Here is a 25853-nt window from a genome sequence, read left to right as displayed (position 1 = left end):
AGCGGGGAGGGGAACAGACATTTACTTCTGTCCCCAGCTTCCCTTCCTTGGAGAACGACTTTCCCCTCTGCCCACTCTACCAGCACTCTGCACACCCCCACAAGATGCCCGTCTGGCCGTCCGCACTGGCTCTGTTGGGGAGACAGCCAGCTTCAGAGTAAGGACAGGGGCTGGGGTCTAGCCCAGAGGCTGGGTCCTTGGTCTTCCGCTGGAGTGGCCCCAGAGTTCAGTTGGCTTAACAAATATTTGCTGAGCACCCAGGCTTGGTCAGGTACTTTGCCAATGGCTGGGAGACAGTTACTGAGTTTGGCTGCTGATCAGCCCTGTATCCAGCTCTGGGCTGGGGCTCAAAGAAAGACTGGTTTGGGGAGTGGGAGTGGCACTGGCCATCAGCATCATTAATCCCCAGATCCAACTCCATTGTCACCTAAGCAAAGGGGGAGGTGTGGATATCATGTCCCCACCCCAGATGGCCTCCATGTTTACTGTGACCCAGTGTGACCAGAGCTCTTGCATCAGAATCCCTTGGGAAGCTTGTTAAAAACACAGGTTCCTGGACCTCACCCAGGGTGGGGGGTGATTCAGACAGTCTGGGGTGAGGCCTAGTGCTCTGCATTTCCAGCAGTCTCCCTGAGGGATTCCAATGCAACAGGTCACTGGCGATTCCAATATGTAGCTGCCTTTAAGAACCACAACCATCTCGTTTCCCCAGGTGGACTTAGACATGCTGGGAGGAAGGCGGCGCAGGAACAGCACAGTGGTTCCTGGGCTCCCCCCGGCCACCCCAGGCTGTAACTGACTTGGTTCATGGTCATCACTCCCCACCGTTCTCCAAACAGGTAGTAAAGGCACTGAGCTACGCGATTTGCTTAGTCCTCACCCCAACCAGGAAAAGCTGGTGTTATTCCCGTTAATAGACCAGAAAGTTACTTCCCTAAGGTCATAGAGCCAAGTAACTGTGCTAAGGTTCTCTCTTTCAAGTTGCTCATTGACCCTGGGAGAGACTAATTTGTGCAAACCACCGGCAGCCCTGGGCAGAGTGAAATGGATGGACCCAGGGAGGTAAGTGCAGAGCTCTCAGCAAGTGCCAAGAAAGGAGCAACGATCATCTCCTGGGGAATGGCGGGGGGGGCCTCCGAAGGAGGTGGTGGCATTTGAGCTGGACCTTAGTAGATTAATTCAGTTTTGACATTCAGAGGAGGGGAATGAGTACCAGGCTGAGGATATAGCACAAGTGAAGTCAGGGAGGTGGGAAAAGAGATACTAAAAACAGCAGGTGATCAATGCAGTGTAGGGTGCAGGGAGGGACATGGGAGTGATGGCACCAGGCAGGTCAGCCCAGGCTTTTCACTTGCTGGGCCCTGGGAAACGGCCAGAAAGGTATGAGAAGGGAAATTACAAGGCCCACCTGGCTTTAGGAAGATAACTCTGGGGCCTGCGGGCTGGGTGGAAATGGTGAGATGCTCTGCTTCTCTGATCAGTTTGTTCATCTCTAAAGTGGAGAGGATTGCCCTCCCGAACACCTGTCCCAGGATTGTTGTGACGATGGAAGAAAATAAAAGGTGGGAAAGGGTGTTGGTGAGACCCATGGGGACAGAGGGAGAACCAGAATTAGGATTTGGGGACCGTGTGCGCATTGGTATACCTTGGCTGGAGGCCCCAGTGGCATGGTTACAGACACAGGGACATCCAGAGAACATACAGGAGAAGCATTGGAGGTGGCAGGTGCCACCTGAACCCATATTTGGGAATGGGGAGGGACAGAGAGCAACATCAAAGCCTAATCTGAAGCAGAACAGTGAACTGACTTGTTTTTCCTTGTGAACGGGGCCCAGAGGACAGGTGTTGGTTTCCTAGAGAATTTCGAGGGTGGCTGCCCTTAGCCAGCATCTCATGGAGGTTTTGACCAGCTGCCTCTTCTCTAGTGTGTAGATAACTGTGGGAGACACTGCAGCCAGAAGGGCTCTGGCCCCTGTGAGAGGGACATGAGTGTGACCCAGTCCAGAGGGGCCTCTGAGGGAGGGCAGCTGGCCTTGCTGACTGAGCAGGAATGTCTTCTGCCGCTCCCCTGAGAACCACCACCACTCACCTTACCCCTCACCCCACTTCAGCCCCGCAGCCTCAGTCATTCTTCCAGCCCATCTCCACGGGGACCAGCACTTAGCTCTGGTTAGCATTATGAAGCCTCACAGCTCTTAGAACTGAGCCTTTCAGTCCTAAAATTCCCGACGAGGAAAGTGAGCCTCAAGGAGTCCACACAGCTAGGATGCAGAAAAGCTGAGAAATTCAAACCCAGGACTGGGATGCTAAGGACTGGGCTTCCCCTTGCTGCACCACATATCTCTCAGACAGGAGCCGAGGTGTCCTTTACAGAATAAATATCTGGTAGTCAAACCATAGCAAGCTAGTGATAGAAGGGCAAGGTGGGAGTTGGTAAGCTCACTGGAAGATCTTCCTGGAGGAGGCCTTGTAATTCTGGAGGAGGGAACAAGGTCTGGAGGCCTTGGCCTCTCTGGGCCCAAACTCTGAGCTCACTCAGTTCCCTTGGAGGCAGAGGGCTGTCTTTCCAGAGAGACACAGCCCTGAGCCAGGCCTGGAATTCCTTCTAGGTCTGTGGGCGTTTGACCTTCAGGAGCCTGGAAGAGCACGCACAGTCTTCAGACCTTTGATGTCTACATACAGACTGTTGCCACATTCATGTCCTGGATCCTCTTGGGCCACAACATCCGGGGTATCCAGTGTGTGGGCCTAACTCCCCAGGGATGGTTGAGTTCAGCGATTCCCATCATTCAATGACACACTGGCTTCATGGTGGAAACTTTCTTAGTGGGTGGAGAGATCACACCTTTATTTTATGTTTATGTAACCCAAGGCCCCACTCTCAGTCATTTCCCCCAACAAAGGGCTAAAGATCTCAGGGGAGCATGACCTTGTCTGTGTAATAACCACACTTTCTTTTCTTGTTCTCCTTTGGTTCTTCTTTTTTTGAACTCTCCTACCTTCTCATAACCTCACCGGTTTCAAGTAACGTAGCCATTCTAATGACCTCTCCTCAAAAGCCACAATCTTAGTTCAGGCCCCATCAACTTTTCTGTGACTGAGCAAACAATCCATCACAGTCTCCTCTTCATCACAGCCTATTTATGGCTATCCCAACCCCATCTGGGATCAGAACTCTCCTTCTTGCTTTTGCTTTGGATTTTATTTATTTATTTAATGTTTGCACATGAACATCATCATCAGAGCATCAGAGATCTCTACAGAGTTCGTCATGAACAACTGCAGCCCTGATCCATCTCCAAGGGTAACCACTTTAACTCTTGAAACTGATTCTCTGAAATGTTCACTTTCATGTCTCTAAATAGCATTTCACACGGGTTCCTCACCATCTTCGCTCGCAGCTTTAGGAATAATTTGTTGATTTCTTGCCCTGGGAGATGAGGAATTCTATCCCCTCCTGCATGCATCATATTCTCTCCCTTGCCACTATCTTTCCAATACAGTAAAAGATGATGATTTTGGTTATTTCATTATTTACTGTTGCACTTGTACAACTGTGTAAACACTATGCCCAGTGGAACCACATGTTGGGCTAGATTACTTTTTTTCCACGTTTCCTTGAAATTTGGGTCATTACCAGCTCATGGGCTGTTTTAGGCATCACAGCTTAGTCATCATTTGGCTCAACTGACCCTAGACACTGACATTATGAATCCAAACCCTCAGTTTCTTTTTGTGAAACATCTGCAGTCAGGCTAAATAGAGAGTTTACCAGCAAGACATGTTAAAAAAAAAATCACTGGTGTCTATTTGCTTTATGTGTCACTAAAAGACCACTGAATGAGGTAGATTCCAGGGTCAAGAGTGTGTGGGTTTGGATTCAGTATCTGCCCTCTGTGGCTATGAGACCTTTCAACAAATTACATATTCTCTCTGAGCTTCAGTTTCTCTTCTCGTAAAATGAAATTAAAAGGTGAAACCACCTACTTCATAGGGTTCTAGGATAAAATGAGAGGATACCTGTAACCAAGGCTTCTCTAGTGGCTCAGTGGTAAAAAATCCACCTGCAATGCAGGAAACTCGGGTTGGGTCCCTGGGTCAGGAAAATCCCCTGGAAAAGAAAATGGCAACTCACACCAGTATTCTTGCCTGGAAAATCCCATGGGCAGGACGGCCTGGCGGGCTTCAGTCTATGGGCTCACAAAAGAGTTGGGCACAACTTAGCGACTAAACAACAACAACCTGTAATGTACTTTGTACAAGAAAAGCATTATAAACGGTGAGCATTAATATTACCACTGGGTTAATTGTTAGTGGGAATCCCAGAATAAAAAAGTAGCATGATTCAGGGACTTCCCTGGCAGTCCAGTGGTTAGGACCCCATGCTTCCAGAGCAAGGGACATGGGTTTGATCCTTGGTTGAGGAACAAGGATCCCAAATGGCACAGCCAAAAAAAAAAAAAGAAAGAAACAGCATGCTTCAAAAATACCAGCACTAGCAGAGTGATGCATGGTCACGTGCCTTGTTTTCAGAAGAGTCCGCTTTCTTGCACCACCTTCTCTGAGGAGCACAGGCCTGAGTGCTGTGTGGAGCCCCAGCCAGGTGCTGGAAGATGCAGGTGTAGACTGGTAGGATCCTGGTTCATGGGGAAAATAAAATGGTCTTTTCCTGCTCTCATTTTCATGGCCCCCACTTCACTCTCTTGGGTGGTAGTGGGGGCATTGCCAGCAACAGGGACTTGTCATGTTAGTGCCCCTCCCTCTGGTTGCTCCTAGGAGAAGGATGACTGACCCCCTCCAGCTCCTTTCGTGTTTATTGGAGGTGGCATGTTAAATTAGCTCTAGCTTGTGCTAATTTTAAGAAATTCACACATAAAAGCATAGAAGAGAAAAATATCTTTTTTCCCTCCTAGAGGTAACTGCTGTTAGCAGTTTGTCGTGTACTCCTCCAGGATTTTATTTTCTGTGCTTCAAAATGTGTGTGGGTGTGGAGACTTGGTTGATTTACTATATTCAGTTATGTATTACAGGCATATATAGTAATAAAATGAGATCACGCCACACATTCAATTCTGCTGCTTGCTTTTTTAAGTGATACTGTTTCACGAGGCACTTTCCAGGTTGATCTAGGTACGATTCACAGCACACTGTGGACGTTTTGGGGGGTCGCTTCCCGTTTTTACCCAGACAAGCGGTTTTGTGATGAGCATGCTCTTGGGTATACCTGTGCGTGTTTGTGCTGGTGTTCTACAGAGCAGAGTCCTAGAAAGTAGGTTTCTACAAAGTGAAGGTGAAAGTGGTTCAGGAGTGACTCATCTGAGAGCTCTCTGACCCCTTAGCTCCTTGGAAGACCACACTCTCCAGCTCCTCTTCCTCCTGCCCTACCTCCCTCCACCAACCCACCTCTCCTTTCAGAAGAGTCTCACCTGGGCCAGGCTGAGGCAACTGGAGTGTCTCATGCGTGTGGCTGAAAACATGTCAGCACCTTTGCTATCCATTCGCATGGAAAACAGAAGGGCTTCAACCGTTTGGGATGTAGGAGCTCAACCTTGCTTCACCCTCTGCCCGAGCCTGTATGGTGCCTCCACCACTTGCAAAACTGCTTGCAGCGCTTCCCAGTCGTCCAGTGGTGAAGAATCCACCTGCTAATGCAGGGGACACAGGTTCGATCCCTGGTCCGGGGAGATTCCACATGCCTCGGAGTAACTAAGACCATGGGCCACAACTACTGAGCCTGCTGTAGATACTGAAGCCCGTGTGCCTAGAGCCCATGCTCTGCAGCAAGAGGAACCCCTGCAGTAAGAAGCCTGAGTACCCTGGAGCCTGTGATCCACAATGAGAGAAGCCTGTGAGCCGTAACGAAGAGTAGCCCCCGCTCACCAAAGCTAGGGAAAGCCCGTGCACAGTAATGAAGACCCAGGGCAACTGAAAATAAATAAATAATAAATTTTAAAAACTGCTTGCAGATCAGAAAAGACTATTTTTCCTACCTTTGGTCTTTCCACAGAGCAACTGGTTTCATAAGATAAAGAAACTGAACCCCACTGAGGATGCGGCCCTCCTTCCCTGGCCCTGCCCCTGGCCTCTGGGTCAGAATCCAGGCCTCTGGACACAGCAGAGGTGGGGGTGGGGAGCTCTACAGGGGTGGGGACAGAGGGAGTGGGAGGTGGAAATGGGTTGTGGAGGTGGAGGAGGGGAGCTCTATACCAGGACTTTCCCCAGGTCACCCCATTTAGTGCCATTGAGGGGCCCATGACGGAGGACAGCGTGGTTCCTATTTCCCAGGCGAGGAAACCGAGACAGAGCTGGGCATGAAACTAGAGCTCTCACACTCTCAAACCTCCCCTGCCCTTCCTCTTCTCTCAGACTTCAAATCTGAGCCCTGGACTACATTGCTCAGGTTTGAGGACTCAGGTAGCTAGCAGCCCTTCTTCCAGGTGTTTCCGTCCTGCAGAATATGTTTCCGATGATGACACCGACTCCAGTCCCAGGTGAGCCCAAATCCAAGGTGTCCCAGGCTGGCTGCTGGAGGCCTTGTCTCCCCTGCACACCCCTCTACACCCCAACAGGATCAGAATTGGGGGGCCCCAGCCTCTTCACTCCTTGGTGGTGACCTGGTGACGTTTCAAGTAGGATTCGAGTGGTAGGAAGAGCCCCATTTCCTCCCTGCCCCTCCCTTGGCCGCAGGTTGTCCGGCTCCTCTTGGGGAACCTGCCTGGAGGGCAGGGAGCCTTGAGAACATCCACCTGGGCTCCCTGAACCTGCCCTCTGCTCCTTGGAAGCTGGGGCTCCTGGGGCAGGGCCTTCCTCCCTGGGCCTCCAACCTCCCGATAAAACAGCAGCTCTGGTTGCTGGGCACTGTCAACAAAACACTCCCCACAGGCCCAGCCCTCGCTGGGGATTGAGAACAATGGCCTCCTAGGGAGAGGCCCCATTTCCCAAGCCTGGCTCAGAGGGAGAAGTTGGCAGGTGGCTCCTGCTGCCTTGGCGTTTGGAGCAATTGTCAGAAAATGTGGTCTCTTCCTCAGGCCTGCCTGCCTCTGTTCTCTCAGGCTTTCAGAAGGGTATTCAGATGGAATAAGAGCCCCCTCTGAACCAGTTTGCTCAAGCACCCACAGGAGCCCTCCAAAGGGCAGGGAGGGTCCAGCGGCCCCAGCTCCAAAGCCCAGCTGCTCACCCCTCTGCCTGTCTGATTGGGGTACAATCCCCACCATCTCAGACAGGCAGGGGCTCCTCAGCAGCCCTAAGGCATCCTCTCCACTCCTTCCCCAGGCCTGTTCTGTAGTTTTATTATCTTCAGTACTTTCTTTTTCCTGATAACAAAAGCAGCACTGGCTGATTATTAAAAAATACTACAGACATATCTAAAGTGGAGGGTGAAAGCCATCCCAGCCCCGATAGATTGTATGGCAGGCTCACACTGCGTGCACGCATCTGCAACTTGCTTCTTCGAGGAGAGGTCTTTGAAACTGAAGCCCATCATGTCATCTTCATGCTTCAACCACTCCTGAGGCTCCTCGCTGCTCTCCTGGGCTACGAGGCCCTGCCTGCCTCCCCTGTCTGGTCCAGCATCTCCCACCTCCTGGCCACACTGCCTCTCTTTCAGGCCCTCTGTCCCTCCCTCTGTCACCTGCCTTCACACAGGCCTGGCCCATCTGTGTCCCCACCTGGCGTGCTAATGCACCTGGTGAATACATGTTCTTTTGGGTTCCAATTTTCTTCTTCAGAGAAGCCTTTCCTGTTCTCTCCAGCCATGGAAAAGCCCTGCTCCCTCCCATCACAGCTACAAAAATTACAGATTTATGTGTAACTATTTGATGGTCTTGTTCCCCAACTAGTTGTTGTTATCGTTTAGTCGCTAAGTCATGTTCGACTCTTCTGCGACCCTATGGACTGTAGCCCACCAGGGTCCTCTGTCCACAGGATTCTCCAGGCAAGAATACTGGAATGGGTTGCCATTTTCTTTTCTAGGGTATCTTCCTGACCCAGGAGTCGAACCCTTGTCCCTTATGTCTTCTGAATTGGCAGGCGAGTTCTCTACCACCAGCATAACCTGGGAAGCCCCCTCAAGGAGGGTAGGGATCTCTTTTGCTCACTATTTATCTCCCAGTGTATGGCACTTTGCACACAGTCAACAAACACTTATTGAATAAATGGACATGTCAAGTACTAACTTGCCAGTTGCATATGTGGGCCCAGCACGATGGTGGGGATGGCGGATATTCTGTGGAATAAAGACCAAGGCAGGGTTTCAAGGGCTGAGGAGGGGTACACATCAGGGTGGAGGGGAAGGGGTTTAGATAAATGCTAGAATTTCGTTTCAAAGGGCTTCCAGGGTGTGGGTTTTGAGTCCATCTGTAATATGGTTGAGTCATTGTCTGATTGTCTTCCCTTTACACACAAGAGGAATCTTTGCTTCCCCTTCTCCTCACTTCTTCTCTCCACCCCTCCCCCAGATCCCTTCTCCCTCTTAGCTCATGGCTGAGGTCTACAGACAATTTATATTTAAAGGACAATGGCTGACTGGCTGGCTGGATGGATGACGGATGAGCAGATGGGAAATCCATCTGATGGATGGACAGATGGATGGATGACAGATGGACAGCTGGATGAATGGAAAGATGGATCGATGGATGAATGAATCAAAGAACTAAAAAAAGCCAGCAGAACCTCAGGGGTCCCTAGTCCACATTGATTGCTAAAATGAGGAACTGAAGTCTAGAGATGTAGAATACATCTTTCATCACTTCCCCTCTTTGAGAACTCCTGTTGATTTCCTCTCTTTAGCCTATAAATATCTTGAAATGGCCTCTAATCCAAACAAAACAAAGCAACTCCACCCGATCTTCCCTATGATCTTTCCCCTGAGTTTGGGCTCTCCTCTTTCCTTTAACTGCCTAACTTCTTGGAAGACTTGTCAACTCACCCTGGACTTCCTCACCTTCCATCACGCCTTAACCTCTCAGCCTCGGCCTGCTATCCACATGGCCATGGCAACTGCTATGAAGGTACCACTTACCAGGGGCTTTCTGGGCTCTGAGCCCTTTCTGTGCCTCAGGTAGTGCTTGGCATTGTCATCAACTCTTCCTCCTGAAACCCTAAATCCTTGGTTTATTCTGGGGACCATTCTCTTTCTGTCCAGAAAGTTGGAACCCTGAGGGGCATGTCTTTCTCCCAGCTCCTCCTATCACAGATTTAACCTCAGCCGTTTCTTTGCTCTCATTCTGTAGTCTCCCATCAATTATCGGGTTCTTTCTGTGTACCCAGCACCATACTAGGCTCTTAGTTGCGTCATTCCTTGTAATCCTCTCATCCACCTTCTGATATGGGTATATTAGTTTCATCTGCACTTGGCAGATGGTAGAGATCCAGTGAGGACCAGTAAATCGCCCAATGCTACCCACTCGATAAGTGGTGCCTTTGGGAGTCAACTGCCATCTTCCTATTTCTAAGTCTATGCTCTCATCCCTGAAGCCGTACTTCTCTGTTGTCTCACTCACACTCAGACCTTATGACTCCCGAGTTAATATTTTCAGAAGTGATCTCCCTCTGGAACTCCAGACCTGCTCTTCAAAAGATCTGATGAAATTCTTTTTCTTAGATGTCCTTCCAAAATCGCAAAGCCAGACTTCTCAGATCTCTTGCCAGGTGATCGTACCAGTCCTGTGCAGAAATGCCTGCAGTGGCTCCCACTGCCCATCCATCTACGGGAAAATGCTCCCCTGCTGCGCTCAGGCTCACCTTTGATCTGGACCCCCATCCCTGCCTCCATCCTCTTCTATCTCCTCCTGCTTCTGACTCTCTCTCTGAAAGAGTCTAATGCTCCCTGCTGTGCTCTGCTCGGAGAGCACCTTCTATCATGCCTGCCCCCAAGCCCGACCTCCAGAAGTCCTTTGTATCTAGAAAATACAATGGCAAGAAATGCACTAACCATCGAGTGGTTACCTCCAGATGAGTGGGATTCCAGGTGACCTTCATTTTTACATTTGCTCATTGTTTTTCAATAAGAAATATGTTTTACTTTATGATCAGTAAGGAACTTGTTCAAATAATTAAAAAAAAAAATCTTGGTTTGTTCACCATGTACAATTCCTCCTTAAGGCTCTTCTGCAACTTTGTTCAGCCGAGGCCTCCCTAAAGCTCACGGGTGGGTCTGCCTCCCCTCCTGAGGGCTGTGCATTCTCTCACATAGTGTGATCCTCCTTGTCCCTTCTGCCCCCTCCCAGTTCCCTGGTGTGCAGGGGCACCCCAGAAACACAGGGGGAACAGAGTATAGATAGACTCGTTCATAAGAGTGTTCATCAGGGGAGCAAAAGACTGGAGATGCATTAAACATCTATCGATAGGGGCCTGGTTACAAAGTTCTTGGTAGGTAGTTTCGGGGCTTGCCTACAGCCACTAGAAAGGAAGAGATTCCAGCTGCCAATTTCCAAAATATGTCATTAAATAAAAAATAAGATAAAACTTCTAGGGATTTCCCCAGCAGTCCAGTGGTTAAGACTTCACCTTCCAATGCAGGGGGTTCGGGTTCAATCCCTGATCTAGGAGCTAAGATCCCACATGCTTCGAGGCCAAAAAACCAAAACAGAAGCACTATTATAAAAAAAAAATTCAATAAAGACTTCAAAAATGGTCCATATCAAAAAATAAAAATCTTAAAAAAAAAAGGCTTCAGGAAAAATATATGTTCTTTGTTGACATTTACATCCAAAAAGGATAGACTCATATACACGTATATGTGCGTATACGTATATATACATATGTATGTGTATGTATATATCCATAGAATATTTTTGGAAGGATTCTCCCAAGCTGGTAACAGCAGGGGTTTCAGGGTTAACAGGGGACAGGGGAATTGTATTAAAGAGATCAGAGGAGGCATGAGTATTATTTCTGTTTGGCTTAAAAAAATTGTTTCCGTATACCTTTAAAAAAGAAAAAAAGAAAACTGACAAACAGAACAAGGAGCCCATAGCCATCAAGCAAGGGGGAGGACCGTCAGGCACGGCTGACCTTGGTGAGGAGAGGGTAGAGAGCAGACAAGACCTCCCCCGCTCCCCCATCCCTGCTGATGGAGCCGGACTCCTACTGTGTTATGAGGGCACTTGAGGCCCCATGAGATGGTCCCCAGCAGGCAGCTAAGGCTGAGAGCTGGGGAGGGATCTGCCTGCTGGCCCCCCACCCCATCCCAGGAGCAGGCAGGTCATCTCGCGCCTGTTTGCACAGGATGCTTCGCCACACCCTCTCGGGGCAATGCAGCGCAGGGCATGGGGCAGAGCATCGACTGACAAGCAGGTGATGACTCGGCACCTTGGCAGCTGCTCTCCCACAGGACGAAACAGTGTTCTGTGCTGGGTGTGGTGGGAAAGACCTGGTTTCTCCTTTGGTTAGGGTGCCCTGGACTTGGTCCCGAGGCAAGGGCTCTGCTCATTTATCTTCTCCCACACAGGGATCCTCTGGGAGGAGCGGCTGGTCAGGGACCAGACTGGGTACAGCCTAGCAGGCTGCTGTCTAGGGAGGGAACTGTCATCAATGACGACGGTAATTTGCATTTCTTTGGCGCTTTTTATCTAGCCATGTCAAAGTACAACATCTCAACAACTCAGATGTTTGTAGAGTAGGAATTTGGCTGAATCAAGAACGTAGGTTGGTTGGAGAAGGAAATGGCAACCCACTCCAGAATTCTTGCCTGGAGAATCCCATGGACAGTGGAGCCTGGTATGCTACAGTCCATGGGATCACAAAGAGTCAGACACAACTGAGTGACTAACTTTCACTTTTACTTTTCACTTTCAAGAACTTAGGTGCCAAAGGTAAAGCTATCTAAACCCTTTCAGCACCATCTCTTCCTGCTCCCAAACAGGGGCCCACATGCCTACTACCTTCCTCACCCCAGGCCTTGGGGTGGCTCTGTCTCTGCCATCTGATGATTGGCTGCACTGAGAGACATAGACAGTCTTTGCCACTTTAGACTAATTCAGCCATTGGCTAGAACCACCTGTGCTGACCTCATCCCTTTGAGCAGCCCACCCTGCTGGTGAGGTTGGGAATGTGGGTGAAGATTCTTGTGGCTGTGGCCACTTGAAGGGCGGCTCCCTTCTCCCACCTCAGCCTCAATCTCCTCAACCATTAAAAGAGCTTTGGACTTCTCCAGGGCTTGCAAACCATGCTAAACAAAATCCTGGCAATTTTCAGGAGAGCTCCATGGCTTTTGCCAATGCTCAGTGCAAAGACAGTTTCCAACACATACTTGATGCTATGTGAAAATTTATAATAAGCATCAACATGTACATTTAGAAGGAATATGTGATTTTCACACGTTGGATCCCACTTGTGTTCACAGGGATTTTAAAAGTGACATAGTAATATATTGGCAATTTGGACGTAGAGAAGAAATTCAAACTAATACAACTCTACTAACTGTATACATGGCGGGGCTCATGCTCTGTCAAATTTTGTTTGGAGAAGGGTTTATCTTCTAAAGGGGCTTCTCTGATAGCTCAGTTAGTAAAGAATCTGCCTGCAATTCAGGAGACCCCGGTTCAATTCCTGGGTTGGGAAGATCCACTGGAGAAGAGATAGGCTACCCACTCCGGTATTCTGGCCTGGAGAATTCCATGGACTGTATAGTCCATGGGGTCACAAAGAGTCAGACATGACTGAGCGACTTTCACTTCACTGCACTTCATTTGCCTTCCTATAGGTATGATGGTGTTGGGCTCAGTCACCAGAGGGAGAGACCAGGAGAGGGATAGGACCGTGCTTTTCTGCCAAGGGACGACTGTGGCCAGCAGCTGTGATGGGGGATGGGGGTGGCGAACATCTTGAGATCTGAGCCCTAGTCTGAAGAATGCCACTGCCTCGCAGAGGTTTGCAGGGTCACTTCTGGAAGTCACCAGCACATGATCGTTTCAGACTGATCTGAAAGAGGGAGTGTCTGCTTTCAAGCAGCCTGCCAGAGGGAGCTGAGCCTCCTAGGAGCTGCTTGGGACCAGAAACCAACAATAGGTCTAGTCACATGCTGTGAGGTTCCGATGTGCCAGGCACCATGCTGATACGGCCCCTACGTGACTGCATTGTTCCTCTCATTGACACAGGGAGGTTCAGTCTCATTTTAAAGGCGAGGAACCTGAGGCAGAGACGATGTGACATCCCTCAAGTCCTGCAGGACAGGAATGTACCACTGGGGGTCAAATCTCAAGCCATAGTAGAGCCCAGCGACCTGAACTTTTCATAAGCCCCAGGTGACTCAGAGGCTTCTGTAGAGGAATTCTTCACTACCTTGTTGTTGTTTAGTTGCTAAAAATAACTGTCTGACTCTTTTGTGACCCCATGGACTGTAGCCCACCAGGCTCCCCTGTCCATGGGATTTCCCAGGCAAGACTAATGGAGAGGGTTGCCATTTCCTTCTCCAGGGAATCTTCTCAACCCAGGGATTGAACGCGCAGCGCCTGCATTGGCAGGCAGATTCTTTACCACTGAGCCACCAAGGAAGCCTTACCTTGTGCTGGGTACCAAGTGTGGGGATAATGGGCTGAAGAACAGATGGTTCTGTCCAACAGAGAGGCCTCATCAGCACTGCTTCTTACTGGCTTTTTATCCATGAGGTGGCCCTGATGGAATGATGTCACAGAGAGGTCTCTGGCACCTGCAACAGGCAGGCCCCTGCTTTTTCCTTTGTTTCCATTTCCCCGTCAATAAAGTGGGAGTGGACTTCATGGTATCTAGGTGGCCTTCTTGTGCCAACATCCTGAAAACTGATCAGCAGCCTGGGTGACCTGCGAGGGGTCAGTGGTTGGAATGGCTAAGGGTCTTGCTCAAGTCAGACAGTGAGTGATCAGTGGAGCTTGGCTTCCAGGGCCACAGTGCCTCAGCTTCCATGCTACGGCACCTTCAAAGCTGGGGCCATGAGAGTGGTCCACACGAGCACAAGGAGGGGAGTGTGCTGTCTATAGAGAAGCTAAAAACAAAAACAACCCTGACCGAAAGTGATGCGCAGGAATGCTCAACAACGTCAGTGGTTAAAATACTCCTGAGAGCTGGGTTTCTCTCACGGCAGGTGCGTTGCTGCTACACACCGCTGCTCTGCCGCCTCGGTTACGTGGGTGATGGCCAGGCAGTGAGGCGTCTCAGAGGAAGGAGATGGAGGTCAGTTGGTTGGGGATGGGGGTGGAGGGGTCCCTGATGACGTGATTCCCATCCAGTCACACCAACCGTGACGAAGAGACACGAGGGAACGTGGTCTGGGCGACTGCAGAGCTCATTTACTGAAGGCTAAAAATAGGTGTCTCTCCTGCAGCACGTGGGTGACTAAGCAAGTGCAAGGAACGCTCCTGCTGGAGGAAAGGTGGCACCCAGGGGCCCTGATTTCCCCCCGGTGATAGCAAGGGGCTGACGGACAGGGACAGGAACGTAGTCGACGTTTTGCAACTCCTCTCTCTGTTTCCCTCCCCCAGGCTCACTGCTCAAACCCATCAGTTGCTGGTCCAGGCCAAATTAGAGGCCAGACCCGCAAATTATGGTAGTTTTCTCCCAGGACCTGAAGGCAGAGGAGAGAGAAAGGTGTGTGTGTGTGGGGGGGCTGTGCATGCAGGCGCATGCGTGCATCCACACCTGGTTGGTGGGAGGATAAACAGGTCACAGAAGGACTACCCCGTGGTCTGCCTTTGCCTCTGACTCCCCCTGGCCCTTACACACACATGGTGGGATTGGAGGAGGACTGCTGATTTCCTGACCATTCTCTGGGATGCTCTGTGCCCAGGGAAATGAAAAGGGCTCCTTTCTCCCCGTTCCGGACTCTTCAGGAAGCCAGCAAAGTCCTGGCCTTCTATCTACATCTCTAGAGGCTCAGCAGACGCTGAGGAGTGAGGCAATTATTTGATGAATTTGGCCCCACCTCAGGCTGCTGTCTGAGTAGACTGATCTAATGGGAAGAGGAGGGACCAGCATATGGGAGTCCAGGTTCTGCCACTCACTTAACTGTGTGACTTTAAGCAAGTTCATTTTCCTCTCTGGTCTCAAGTTTCTTTTCTGTTTATCCATTTATTTATTTCTTCAACAATGCATAGCAAATGCCTGCTGGGCCAGGCAGCTGTGCATCTATGGAGGATGAAAAATGCCCAGAAGTCTTTGCACCTCCCCCTATGGAAAACTGGCACTATTTCTCCATCCCTTGACTCAGGGCTGACTTTGTAACTCGCTTTGGCTAACAGAATGTCAAGAAAGTGACACATGACTCTCATTCTCATCTTCCTGGAACCCAGCTGCCATGTGAGGAAGCCCAAGCCAGTCCATTGGAGAGGTCACCCAGAGGAGAAGTGAGGTGGCCTCACCAATGCCAGTCCTGTGAGTTAGCCCATGTGGAGCCCCCGACCCTCAGCAGACTGGCTACAAACAACAGCTGGAGCTCAGTCAAGACCCCTCCGAGTAGAGACAAGCCAGCCTAACTGAGAGAATTGTAAGGCATGAAATGGTTGTAGTTTTTATGTGTGACTTTTTTGGCCCTACTGCCCCCTGCATGTGGGATCTTAGTTCCCCAACCAGGGATCGAACCTGTGACCCCATGCCCTGGAAGGCAGAGTCTTAACCACTGGACTGCTGGGGAAGTCCCAAAAAGGGTTGCAGTTTAAAGCCATTGTTTTGGAGTGGTTTGTTATGTAGCAAAAGGTAATCAATATAAGAAACATTTGAGCTTCCCCGGTTGCTCAGCTGTAAAGAATCCACCTACAATGTAGGAGATACAGGAGAGGAGGGTTCAGTCCCTGGCTGGGGAAGATCTCCTGGAGGCAGGCATGGCTACCCATTCCAGTATTATTGCCTGGGAAATCCCATAGGCAGAGGCATCCATAGGGTTGCAAGGAGTCGGACACGACTGAAGCAGCTGAGCACAGCACAGCACACACACAATGAGCGTTTATGGACCATGGCCGCTGTGCCGGAAACCGTGCTGAATGTTTTACATATCTCATTGATTCCTCACATCACCTACCTGAGGCAAGGGCTGTTATTCTAATTTCCATGTTACAGATGAGAGCACTGGGCCACCCGACAGAGAAGTAACTTGATTCAAAGCAAAGAACAGGTGAGTCAGGGAGCTGGGGTTTGAGGTCAAACTTCAGAGCTCGCTCTGTGGAACCAGACATTCTTGCCCTCATGGAGTTTACAGGCTAGTTGGGGGATGGGTGTGAAGCAAAGACAGAGATAAATACACATAGTGTTCAAACAGTGATATGTGCTATGAAGGAAATGGGTGCTGTGTCTTCTCACAGGGAAGTCCACTGTGGAGCGCTGAGGGTCAGGTGGGCGGGGAGGGACTGAGCCTGGGCCACCTCAGGCGTTTGCACTGGAAACCTGATTTCCTAGCTTCAGTCAGCCACGGTAACTGTGAGAAACGCAGATTCCTGAGCCTCAGTTCCCAGAGATTCTGATTTGGTGGGTCTGATTGATTAGGAAGTTGGGAGCCTGGGCATCTTTTTTTTTTTTTTTTTTTTTTTAATGTGCCTCTGGGTGATTTTTATTATCAGGGAAAATTGAGAAACACAGCTTAGTAGTGTCACCTGAGGGGACTGAAAATTACGGCTGCCCAGCCCTCATTCTGAGATTTTGATCCAATGTGTCTGGGTTGAGGCCAGGAATCAGTATTCTAAAAAGCTCTTCAGGTGATTCTACAGTGCCACCAGGGCTGAGAACTGATTCTAGAAGATTCTGCAGGGTCCCAGCCTGCTTTTCTTGATCTCTTTTGAGATACCAGGGTTACCTGGTGCTGATTAAACCACCCTTTTAGTGATGCAACACTGTGGAGGTAGACCCAGGGTGGAGCCTGAGGTAAACCCTGGCTCAGAGACTTGCCTCTGATTGAACCGACCCCTCCTCACAGACCACCCCCAACCAGATAACCCTGCCAGGGGCCCCGGGGGGCTCCCTGTGGCTTCTGAGTCACCTTTAACTTTTATTTGCTTTAGAGTCAAGCTCTCCTTTCATGAGTACTACGCACAAACATCTGCCTTCCTCTAGGGCCGTACAAGGCAGCCCCTCCGACACCCCAGCTCAGGGCCCTCTGGGGCACAGATTCCCTGCACTCTGGAGAATGACAGCGTCGGCCCTGTGGTCACGATGAGAGGTGTGCTTGTGTGTAGACGATTTCTTGTCTGGTTTCCTGCTCTTCTTCCAAATAAGGCAGGAGGGCCCGTGGGGGTTGCTCCCGATGCAGCTTGATTTAGACCAGAGAGGATGAAAGAATCTGTTCTTGGCGTGGGGCCTGCAAGCCTTGGGCCACAAGAAAGTTTGCTGGAGGTGAGGGCAGAGAGAGAACGGACTGACCCAGGACAGCGGTGGCCCCTGGGGAGCGGTACCACCAGGCCCCGGCAGGCAGGGATGGTGTGCTGGCAGCTGGGGTGAACTCTGCCACCCAGAGCTAAGTTCTGCCTCGCGGTTGGTCGTGCCACCACACTGAGGGTTGTGACAAGAACTCAAAGTTCAAGGCAGGGCCTGGGACTCTGTAGGCACTCTCTAAAGACATTTCCATCCCCCTTCTTTGGGACAGACACAGAAATGGACTTGACACTGTGGAGGAAGACAAGGCCTGTTGGGAGAGACCCCAGAGAAAGTCCTTCTTTAGGGCCTGGAACAGACCCAGGTCGCTGTGGTCCATCTCTGGAGGTGCCAGATCTCTCTGAAAATCTCAGGAGCTAAGAGGTCGGCCCCGCCTGCCCTGTACGCGGTGCAGACGGCTGCCCAGAGGAGGGGCTGGCAGGGCGAAGGGGTGAGGCCTGACCCGTGCGGAAGGAATGGAAGGAATGAGGCACTGACTCACCCTCAAGCTCCTGCTCTAAGAAGGAAAGGATACGTTTGGGGGTGTGGCTGGGAGGAAGCCAGGCCAAGGGGTACAGTGAGTAGTGAGAAACGAGGCCTCTTGCTCAGGGTTAAATCATCCTGGGAAGGGGCCGGTTTAAAAAATAATAATAATAATCCATTGGTGGTCTCTTCTTTCTTCTGATCCATCCTTCTCGCTGGAAGCTATCATAAGAGGCCCCGAAAGCCACATGAGGCCGGCAGACTTTCTTGAGCCCTGGGCTAACAGTGCAGCTGGGGGCCCATCCCTTAGGAGACAGGACGGACTTGGCATCCTGCATCCATTGGGCAGGGCCGGTGTTTGCCACCCTGCCTCGTGCTCTCTGCTGGCGTCTCCACTCCCCATCCACCCCCACCTCACTAAGCCAAGAAGGGAGAGTGTCTGGGACCACTTTTTCTATGTAGCACAAAGGGTTCTAAATGGTATACTTATGGGCTAGTAGCGGGTGACCCTGGATATCTATTTGTATGAGTCAATTTGCATGGGGGGAGGCAGGCCTCTGAGAAGGAACTTGATGAGGCAGTAGGGTGGGGCAGGGAGAGAAACAAGGGGCCCAGATGTGACCTTCTGTGTCCCCATAATTTTGGTTGCACACGAAAGAAAACCCAACTTTTTGCTTAATGTGAAACCAGAATGCGTGGGCCTGGGAACTGAAGTCCAAGGGTGTGGTTGGTTTAGATGAAGCTTGATCAGGGACTCTAAACAGTGTCACATTGTGACCTGGTGCTCAAAAAACCTGTGGTCTTTTGACTCAGCTCTTCTCTGGGTAGCAGCTGAAGCACAGCCGGGTTCCATATCATTGGCACAAAGTGGCTGCCGAAGCTCCGAGCCTCACACCTTTGTGCCAGGACTGAGAACCAGACCACTTCTCTGACAGCTCAATGCTCTAGAACTGAGTTTCACTGGCTATGATTGGCCTGACTTTAAACAATGAGTGTGGCCAGGGGGATGAAGGATCCTAGTCAGGGGAGGGGTAGTTCGACACTCTCCACTTGGATCTGAGTATGGGACACAGATGAATAAGGGAGTTTGGTCACTGTGGTGATGGGGGAAGTTTCACTGTATCAGCTGAGGCTGTTGCTGCAAGTGAGTAGATGGGGACAGGCTGCCAAGAAACACTGACCCCCTCACTCCCTTTAGAGAGAGGGCTGCAGGGAAAAGCTGAGAGGCTTCTTACCTAGGTTGCAGTTTGGGACACAAGTTAGAGAGAGGAGCCGTCTACCTATTTGGGCTCAGAGCACAGAACAGTTCGCTGTGGTGACTGAGGACCTGCCCCCTGGGAGAGTGCCAGGGTCACAGCCTCAGCCTGAGAAGCAGGGACCTTGTGGGCCTCAGTAAGGAGGTAGAGCAGAAGAAACTGGCCCTGGGCATCTGTGGGACACCCAAGGAACCTCCAGAGATGACTTGGGGGCAAGCCCACCACGGTCTCACAGTGGACCGAGGGATAGCACCCCTGGTGTGGGGGCCTTAGATGTCTGTGATGGAAATAACTTCAGGCTTAGAGCCTAAGATTTGGATCTGGCCATTGCTAGACCACTTCTTAGCCATTTGGGCAAGTCCCTTTCCCGTTCTTGGCCTTAGTTTACTCCTCTAAAATGGGACTGATGCCTCTCACCTCAAAAGTTGATGTAGGGATCAAGTGAGGCAAGCAGCAGATGAACTGGGAAAAAGCTAAAGGGCTGCCCGAGGGTCAGGCCCTGTTACCCTCCTTATCTTGATTGCTGGTGGCCGGAAGGAGCCACACATCTGTGCCTGGAGGCCTTCACACAGAAGGAAAAGCAGAAAGAGGAACAAGCCCCACTTGTACCATGTGGAAGTTGGTGGACAAAGAGGCCCTGGGGCAAGGCCATCGGTCAGGGATGTGGGCTGCTCTCTGGGACACTCCCCTTCCCTCCCACTGAGTCAGAGGAAGGGCCCCAGGCTGGGCATCAGCCCTGCAGGTTCTACCAGTTATCGACAGGGGAAGAAGGCCACCATCAGAAGGAACAGACACAAATAACCAACATGCCCCTCCCTCCACAAACAACCTCCTCCTACAACCCAGATGCAAATCTTCCTCCTCAGAGCTGGGGGAGTGTTCCCAGGCTCCGTCTGCCCTTCCTCCCAGCCTCTCCCCAAGGCCCAAATAGCAGGGCCCTCTGGGTGGGGATTGCATGTTTCTGGGAATGAAGCTGGTCACAGGGACCCACGTTCCTGAGGCTTGAGGAGCTCAGACCAGCCACTCCCCAAATGCTGGGTTTTCTCTGTGCTCACTCCACACCATCCTTTCTCACTCCCAGGGTCTGGCCCAGAAAGCTGACTGGTCTTCTTTCTGCGGGCTTGATCTAGTCCACCTGTTAATCAATTGGCCTTCAGTGGAAACATTTCTTTAACTATTTGCTCCAGGCAGGGAGACTTGCTCTTTCTTACAAGGGAAATGTCATTCTCTTTGGCTAGCACTGGAGGCCCCCAGGGGTCTCAGCCCCTACCCACAGGAAATGGTCATTATGGTAAGAAAGGCATTGGGTATGGCGTCAACTAGATATGGTTTGGATCATAGCTCCTGTGCTGGTCAGCTGTGTGGCTTTGGTTGCGCCACTTCTCTGAGCCTCAATTTACTTATCTGGAAACAAGATGGTAATGTCTACAGGGTTATTGTGAGGACTGGAGAGCATTGCTACAAAACTTGATAGGGTTTGGTAGGTGAACCTTCCCATCCTTCCCTATCCATTATCTTTCCTCATCTTATTATCAGGTATCACTTTTCTAACCCGTTCTTGTCTCCAGTCAAAATGACTGGCTTGTTTGTTCAGCAAGCATGAACAAGTCACTATCATTTTCATCTCCGCAGCTCTGAGAGGTGATGCCATTAAGCTTGTTTAAGAGGCTATTGGCTCAGAGAGAGCTTAAGAGCTAGAAGGCTACTAGGTGGTAGAGCCAGGATTTGATGCCAGGTCTTTAAGAACTATGGGAGCCCTAGTCTGCTGGTTTCCATCAACCATTTCTCTGCCTAGAATATCCTTCCACCTCCTTTCCTTTCTGGATTCCATTGGTCATTCAGGGTCTCATTCCCTCCATCTCCTCCAGGATACCTTCTGAATCATTGAGGACACCTTTTATTGCAAGTGATAGAAAATTCCATTCCAAAGAGGCTTAAGCAAAGAAATGGAAGTTTGGGGGCACAAGTAACCCAAAAGTCCAGTGAGTGAGGTTGGATTTAGAGCTCAAATAATGTCATCAGTATTTTCCTTATTTTCTTTCTTCCTAAATCTTGGTTTTGCCTTCTTTTCTGAAGGCTGAAGTTTCAGGCTCCATATGGTAGCAAAAAGGCACAGCAGTCTAGCTTTTACATTCTCAAGAGTTTCAGACATAGTGGAAAGAGTAAGTCAATTTCTCCATACCTCAAACTTAGTCTGAAATTAAGACATGTTTTCTCTGATCAGTGTGACATGGGTCAAGAGCTCATTCTGAGATCAGTTAATATGTTTCGGGGGCTGGAGTCCCTGGGTTAGCTTAGACCTGAATCACCTGTACCTTCAGGGGTGCAGAGGAGTAAGCTTCACTTGCCTCTAGAGGGAAATTGAGGTAACTTATCAGGGGGCAGGCACCTGGATATGGATAGTGAAATAAGTCCACAAGCTATTGATACTTTCCCCCTTTTGTGAATTCCTGCATTCCTGCTGTTCTGGTGGGCGTCTCTGCTAGGCAGTAAACTCCTTGAAGATAAGGACTCTGTGTGACCTTGAGGTCTTTGTAAAGACCTGGAAAAGAATGGGTGCCAATGACATGCTTTTCAATCAACTAAAGTAACTATTCTGAACTCAGTTCATCCAACCTAGAATAGAAACACTCTAGCTATTCCAAAGAGGAGTGATTTATGACTGGATATTATTTTCACCTCAGAGAATCCATGTTTTGAAAGACTTAATCTGAGAGAAAATAGTTAAGGGAACAGATTTGGACCCACAGTATCCGGGCTCAGACGCTTGCATGTGAGCCTGAGTAAGTTGCTTCACCTCTGTGTGCCTGGGGATCTTTTGTCTTAATAGATCCACCTCATAAGACTGATGTAAGGATTAAGAGAAATTATTCACATAAAGCTCTTGACAGTGTCTGGTGTGTGTTTCTGCTCTAATTCTTAGTGATTAACTCAAAGCAGCCTTATCACAGATAGGATTTCTGTTAAGCCTTTTCCCCTCCTGACTTCTTCTTTTGGAAAATCTCAACCTACAGAAAAGATGAAAGATCAGTACAATGAGCATCTCTCTACTTTTCACCTGAATTTGTAAGTCATTGACATTTTGCCATATTTGCTTTCTCTCTCCTTTAGGATGTAAGTTGCAAGCATGATGACCATTTACCTCTTGATACATCAGCTATTATCTCCTGGAGAAGAAGGACATTTTCCATCAGTATTATCATAATCAGTAAATTTGAATTGAGGCAATAATGTTATCTGGCATATGCTCCATATTAAATCTCTCCAAGTGTGCCAATGATGTCCTTTTTAATCGAGGCTCTTAACAAGGGTCATGCAGATGATTAGTCATCCTCTGCCTTTTCTTTGTTTTATGGTTGTGACATTTTTAAGGAGTCACTGCCAGTTGTTCTATGGAATATCATATAATTCGGATCTGTCTGATTGTCTCCTTGTGGTTAGATTTAGACATTTTGGGGCACAAGAATACTACATAGACGAGATGATGATCTCATTGCGTCATATCAGGAAGCTCATGATGCCAGTTTGTTCCATTACTGATGCTGCTAAATTTGCATCCTTAGTATCCACCAGATTTCTCCATTTTAAATATCTGTTCCCCTTTGGAATTCTCTGAGAGCCTTAGATTGGGAGTCATTGACTTTACTCCAAAACCAATTGCTTCCATTTATCAGCTCTTCCTGTTATCAAACACTGCTGAGTGTCTATCCGGATTCCTGATTGGATGTCATGACTCTCCAAGATAGCTGTTATTATAGATGAAGAAATGGAGTAAGGCTTTAGGAAGTCAAGTGAATCACAGAGTAAATAGTAGAGGGTCTTCCCAGCTTTGAGCCTGTGCTATTAAAGTCTATGTTCTAGGGCTGTGCCATCCAATAGAACTTTCTGATAATGGAATGCTATATCTGCAGTCTATATGGTAGCCACTAACCACAAGAACAGCTGAGGAACTGAACTTTAATTTTATCCAATTTCAATTTAATTTAATGGCCATATGAGGCTAGTGGCTACTGTATTGGACAGCGCTGTCTTAGATTTTCCAGGAGGCCCAGGAAATACCTAGCACTTCCTCTCTTGCCTTGTTGCAGTTATTTGGTTCACAGTAAATTTGGAAAACTCAGCAGTGGCCACAGGACTGGAAAAGGTCAGTTTTCATTCTAATCCCAAAGAAAGACAAACCCGAAGAATGCTCAAACTACCGCACAATTGCACTCATCTCACACGCTAGTAAAGTAATGCTCAAAATTCTCCAAGCCAGGCTTCAGCAATATGTGAACTGTGAACTTCCAGATGTTCAAGCTGGTTTTAGAAAAGGCAGAGGAACCAGAGATCAAATTGCCAACATCCTCTGGATCATGGAAAAAGGAAGAGAGTTCCAGAAAAACATCTATTTCTGCTTTATTGACTATGCCAAAGCCTTTGACTGTGTGGATCACAATAAACTGTGGAAAATTCTGAAAGAGATGGGAATACCAGACCACCTGACCTGCCTCTTCAGAAACCTATATGCAGGTCAGGAAGCAACAGTTAGAACTGGACATGGAACAACAGACTGGTTCCAAATAGGAAAAGGAGTACGTCAAGGCTGTATATTGTCACCCTGCTTATTTAATTTATATGCAGAATACATCATGAGAAGCTGGGCTGGAAGAAGCACAAGCTGGAATCAAGATTGCTGAGAGAAATATCAATAACCTCAGATATTCAGACAACACCACCCTTATGGCAGAAAGTGAAGAGGAACTCAAAAGCCTCTTGATGAAAGTGAAAGTGGAGAGTGAAAAAGTTGGCTTAAAGCTCAACATTCAGAAAACAAAGATCATGGCATCTGGTCCCATCACTTCATGGGAAATAGATGGGGAAACAATGGAAACAGTGGCTGACTTTATTTTCTGGGCTCCAAAATCACTGCAGATGGTGACTGTAGCCATGATATTAAAAGACGCTTACTCCTTGGAAGGAAAGTTATGATCAACCTAGATAGCATATTGAAAAGCAGAGACATTACTTTGCCAACAAAGGTCTGTCTAGTCAAGGCCATGGTTTTTCCAGTGGTCATGTATGGATGTGAGAGTTGAACTGTGAAGAAAGCTGAGCGCCGAAGAATTGATGCTTTTGAACTGTGGTGTTGGAGAAGACTCTTGAGAGTCCCTTGGACTGCAAGGAGGTCCAACCAGTCCATCCGAAAGGAGATCAGCCCTGGGATTTCTTTGGAAGGAATGATGCTGAAGCTGAAACTCCAGTACTTTGGCCACCTCATGTGACGAGTTGATGCATTGGGAAAGACCCTGATGCTGAGAGGGACTGGGGGCAGGAGGAGAAGGGGACGACAGAGGATGAGATGGCTGGATGGCATCACTGACTCGATGGACATGAGTTTGAGTGAACTCCAGGAGTTGGTGATGGACAGGGAGGCCTGGCGTGCTGCAGTTTATGTGGTCACAAAGAGTCGGACACGACTGAGCGACTGAACTGAACTGAACTGAAGGAACAGGAATCATCTTGAGCACAACAGTTGCTGCTACAGGCCCCTGCTGCTAAGTCACTTCAGTCGTGTCCGACTCTGTGCGACCCCATAGATGGCAGCCCACCAGGCTCCCCCGTCTCTGAGATTCTCCAGGCAAGAACACTGGAGTGGCTTGCCATTTCCTTCTCCAATGCATGACAGTGAAAAGGGAAAGGGAAGTCGCTCAGTCGTGTCTGACTCTTCTCGACCCCATGGATTGCAGCCCACCAGGCTCCTCCGTCCATGGGATTCTCCAAGCAAAAGTACTGCAGTGGGGTACCATCGCCTTCTCCAGCTACAGGCCCCTAGAGCAACTCAAAATAGTAAGGCATTCTAGCCCTCAAGAGTTAACAAGGTATTCCCTGCTGTGCATGGTATTCAGAGGTACCAGATGGGAAAGTTGGATGGTTTGGGAGGTGCGAAGGCCCCTGATGGCTTCTGAGATGGGAATATGAAATGTCCTTCTGTAGCATCCTAGAATACCAGCCTCTGGACTGGCATCCTAAGCAACGAGGCTGCTGCCTGGCAGATAAGGAGTATTGAAGATCTCCCAGGGGGGCAGCTAGCCTCCAGCTGGGCTCACTCCTGGAGGACAGTAGCTGGAAGCAAAGGGAAGGGCAAGGAGAGGCCCAAATTGGGCAGGGAGAGGGCATCAGGGGGAGAAGGTGAGGAGACATTGGGATGGAGCCAGGATGTAGAAGGGCCAGGAAAGAGCCCTGCAGATGGTGTGGATGAGGGGGAGGGAAGGGATGGCAGTGGCCATCAGCAGGGGGGAGGTGAGGGAAGGACGCACAGACCAAGGAGTGGAGACTCAAATAGGCCTGGGCAGAGGCAGTGCCCGTGAACCCTCACCGACTTAGAAGTGAAAACCCTTATCATAAACCAGCTGCCTGTGCGATATAACTGTCAGCAACAGTTGAGTAAGGGAAAATAGAGGCTGAGAAGCGGCCTGTTACTGTGTAAGCAGGGCAGTTGCCTTCCCCACCAACCGACACTTCTATGGCTGCACCGTCCCCTCAGTTACTTTCCCCAGCAGGACGATTTTCTAATTACATCTAACCAGGCATGCCAAGTGTGTTTCCCACTGCATTTCATTTCCAGGCCTGTTGAACGCTGAATTAATTTTTAATCACCCTGGAGGTATTGAGTTTAATTACCCAGACTGAGCGACAAGAATTTTGGGGGTTGCTTCTCGGGAACAGGAACAGGTTTGTTTCCAGAAGGCTGAAGGTGGGGAGTACAATTCCCAAGTGTTAGTCACTCATTCGTGTCCAACTCTGTGACCCCGTGGACTGTAG

General features: G+C 49.4%; 1 long non-coding RNA gene across 1 annotated transcript; it reads left to right on the top strand.

The window, feature by feature from the left end:
- Positions 1-307: 307 nt before the first annotated feature.
- On the top strand, positions 308-6543 carry LOC133239400 (uncharacterized). Its single transcript, XR_009733820.1, has 4 exons — positions 308-839; positions 982-1062; positions 6008-6120; positions 6367-6543. It is a non-coding gene; the product is annotated as an uncharacterized LOC133239400 (long non-coding RNA).
- The last annotated feature ends 19310 nt before the right edge of the window (positions 6544-25853 follow it).

This window comes from Bos javanicus, chromosome 26 (assembly GCF_032452875.1).
Source record: "Bos javanicus breed banteng chromosome 26, ARS-OSU_banteng_1.0, whole genome shotgun sequence".
NCBI lineage: Eukaryota > Metazoa > Chordata > Mammalia > Artiodactyla > Bovidae > Bos > Bos javanicus.
Note: the sequence above shows the minus strand (reverse complement) of the source record. Positions and strands in the feature narration are given on the sequence as shown.